This window comes from Mastomys coucha, unplaced genomic scaffold (genome assembly GCF_008632895.1).
Source record: "Mastomys coucha isolate ucsf_1 unplaced genomic scaffold, UCSF_Mcou_1 pScaffold21, whole genome shotgun sequence".
In the NCBI taxonomy this organism is placed as follows: Eukaryota; Metazoa; Chordata; class Mammalia; order Rodentia; family Muridae; genus Mastomys; species Mastomys coucha.
This window is the reverse complement of record NW_022196904.1, coordinates 141,007,131-141,010,865: the sequence shown is the minus strand read 5'-3', so window position 1 is coordinate 141,010,865 and position 3,735 is coordinate 141,007,131. Positions and strand designations below refer to the sequence as shown.

At 41.0% G+C, this 3,735-nt stretch overlaps 1 protein-coding gene across 3 annotated transcripts in view; it reads left to right on the top strand.

Moving 5' to 3' along the window:
• The window catches only part of Incenp (inner centromere protein), a 30,258-nt gene that overhangs the window by 6,208 nt on the left and 20,315 nt on the right, over positions 1-3,735 (top strand). The gene's annotated exons all lie outside the window — the stretch shown is intronic.

Sequence of the window (3,735 nt, the reverse complement as noted above, 5' to 3'; positions counted from 1 at the left end):
AGAGAGAGAGAGAGAGAGAAAGAGAGAGAGGGGGAGGGAGAGGGAGAGGGAGAGAGAGTGAAAGAGAGAGGTCAGAGGACAACTTGTAAGAGTCAGTTCTCTCCTTGCACTGTGTGGGTCCTGAAGATTGAACTCCAGTCAGCAGGTGCCTTTACTCTGAATCCTCTCACTGTTTTAAATTTCATTGACCAATTTAGATTTCAGTGGCTGACACTACTTGGTGATTGAGATCTAGTTCAACATTGGTTTTTGTGGTTGTTTTTGTTTGTTTTGTTTTGTTTCCTTTTCTCTTTTGGAGACGGGGTTTCTCTGTATAACCCTGGATGTCTCTTGGAAATCACCCTGTAGACTGGGCTATATTAGAAATCAGATCTGCACTGGGCAGTGGTGACGCACGCCTTTAATCCCTGCACTTGGGAGGCAGAGGCAGGCGGATTTCTGAGTTCGAGGCCAACCTGGTCTACAGAGTGAGTTCCAGGACAGCCAGGGCTATACAGAGAAACCCTGTCTCAAAAAAACAAAAAAACAAACAAACAAAAAAAAGAAATCAGATCCGCTTGTCTCTGCTTATTGAGGGCTGGGATTTAAAGGTATGTTCCACCACTGCTTAGGTCAACATGGTTTTGTAAATTTGTAAATAAGCCTAGAATGTTGGCCCCAGTGTTTGTAAGGTCTTTTCCCCAGGGTCAATATATCCCTTGGTCCCTCTTTGCTGTCTTAGAGTGACGGACTTAAAATTCAGTATCCCTGTATTTAACTCCTAGTGGTGAAACTGCTATGGAGATGAGCCGTATAGAGTGTGTGGGCTAGTACCCAGTAGTTGCTTTCATTATGGTCAGATCTAAGCCCAGGGACACAGTGCTTATGAGCCTCAGAGGAAAGTAGGCAGTCCTGAGGTTTGGGGTTGGCTGCCTGAGGGGGTGCTAGTAAGATTTTTGGAGGATGGCTATGCCCGGGCCAGGTAGAAAGAACGTATAGCACTAGCAATCCTGACCAAGGAACAGATTGCACAAAGACTTGGAAACTAAGCAGTAAGCCATGGGCTGCCTGGAGCTTTTTGCCATTAAAGCAAATGTAGTTCAGTGATGGCTGTTGGAAGTTCTTAGGCATCCTGCAAAAATGAAGAAGGAAACTGCTACATCAGGTTTCTGCAACATCCAGGTCAGAGGACAGGCTAAGTTTCATAGTAAATAGGAAGTAAATCTACAATCTAGCTCTTGTAAGATTTATGGAAGAAATCTGTCTGTGTATTTTTTCCTTAGGGTTTATGCCTTTTAACAGAAGAGGAAACGGGTAGACAAGCTGTAGAGTCCAGACATTGGGATTTGAGCCCACTTGCATTCTATCCAGGGGCTGGGTTGTCGGGCACATGAAGACACCATCCCTTGGAAGGTTCTCTTTGGCTCAGCTTTGGACTGTGTACCCTGCAGACAGTGTGAGCCCTGTGTAGCACGAGGTCTGGCAAACTGTCTGTTTTCAGTTGTCAGGTGGCCTGGGATGGGGTGAGTGTCACAGCTCCTTTTGAGATTTCTTCAGGTCTGAAGTTGGTCCTGGTGAGGGATCCTTAGGGTTAGGTGAGCCTGGAACTATGGGAGAGGTAGGAGGAGCTTGGGAGAATCTCATAGACCCTTTCATGCTTTGGTGTTAGACATCAGACATGTAGTTCTTTTTATTCTTTTTGTTGTTGTTTTGGTTTTTTTTGTTTTGTTTTGTTTTGTTTTTTTGCATGAAGACATTTAAAATTTTGAAGTCAAAATATAATTACATCATTTTCCCTTTCTCTCTCTAACCACATTCTTTCTCAAATTCATGGCCTCTCTCTTTTTTTTTTTTTAAATTGTTGTTCCACACACACATGCATGTATACACACAGACAAATATATAAATACAACCTGCTCAGTCTGTATAATGGTGCTCGACTTTACACAGTGTAAGAGGTGACCACTTGATACTGGATAACCAGTTGTGGTGGGGCCTTCTTCCCTGGGGAAGACCTTTTTTCCCAGTTTCAACATTACTTAGTTGCTGTAGTTCTTTGTCGAGAGTTGTGGTCCACTGAGCTTTCCTTGTCTATGTTGGCATTCCTTTCTGTTGTGCTCATTCAGCTCTTGCTTAGGCAGCCATGCTATTAAGACTTCGTGGGTCTTTGACATTTCTAGGAGATGTGGTCTCACCTGGTAGTTGCTGTTCTCAGGCTCTTTTGACTGTTTTCACTCCTAGTGTTCCTGAGCCTCAGGTGCAGAAGTTTTATTGTATGTAGATATATCAGTTGGGTCTGGGCAGCACATGAAATCACTTGTTCTTTGCATTTTGATCTGTTATGCTTTTCTGTAATGGCTTCCATCTGTTGCAAAGAGAAATTTCTTTAATGATGGTTGAGAGCTACACTTGTCTGAGTATAAGAATACATATTTAGATTGCAGTTAGGAATTATATTGGTTTAGTAAAGTAGCAGTTATAGGTTCTCCTCCAAGATCTATGACCTCATTAGCTCTGGGTAGTTGGCTAGGTTTCTAGCACCAGGTACAATTTCCCTCTTGTTGAGTGGGCCTTAAGTCCAACTAGAGAGCTGTTGGTTACTTTCAGGATATGGGTGCCACTGTCATGCCCTTAGGGTTACGGTGTCACAGTGGTCATTGTTATAGTTCATACATTTCATTAATGGGTAGGATTTCTTGATTGTTTACCTCTTGAATGCTTGCATGGCATTTTCTGGTAATATAAAACCTAGTTCTAGGCTTTCAGGTCAGATCCAATGTGGATCCTCCTAGTCTAGTTTTTTTAAGTGCATGTCTTTAGCAATAGGGACTTTGAAGCTCTGGGAGGCAACCAAGGGCAATAGCAATATGAGCCTTTTGGATAACCTTGACTAGCAATTCAAAAGAGGGCTTCTCATGCCCAGTATTGAGTTTTTTTATTAGATGATTTATGGCTTGTGCAAGTGGGAAAATTTTATTCAAACTATATATATGCATATATTATACATAGATTTACATGTATTACATGCAATTTAGGTAAATACATAATAATATGAATTTTTTTATGACTTTTCAGACATCCTTACTATTATTTTGTCCTCCTTCTATATATATTGATCTCTTTCCTCCTCAAATTTTTCTTTTCTTTTCAAGACAGGGTTTCTAAATTAAAGCCCCTGCTCACATTTTCCCCATCTTTCTATCAATCATGTTTAGCCTGCTAGTCTCTTCTCTGCATCTCACTCCCCTCAGTGCCTTTTTACCTTCCTAGTTTTTGCAGTTACTCCGGGTTATATACCCAGATCTGAAGATTTGGAGTTAGGAGCCATGAAGGAGGTTTGTCTTTCTGGGTCTGGGTTATCTCACTCAGCATAATCTTTTCTATTTCCATTCATCAATCCTACCTGCAGATTTCACTTTTTACAGTGGAACAATATTCTAAACTGTATATGTATATCAACTTACCAGTTTTATAGGCATCATGGAGGAACTGTTGGGAAGGCTTGTCAGTTGGATGAGTTGGTGGTAGGGTACAATCTAAAGCTTCCAGCAGTGTGGTTCCAAAGGTACTGCCATCTTTATGGGTGACTTTTTATCCCTTGAAACAAAACATTAACACTTGGCTCTAGCTTGTTGTCAGCATTCCAACTAGAAATTTGTATGAATGGTATTGTGTCAGGGTTATAGCCAATTTTTTTTGTTTTTTGTTTGGTTTTTTTGGTTTTTTTGGGGTTTTTTTTTTTTTTTTTTTTTTTTT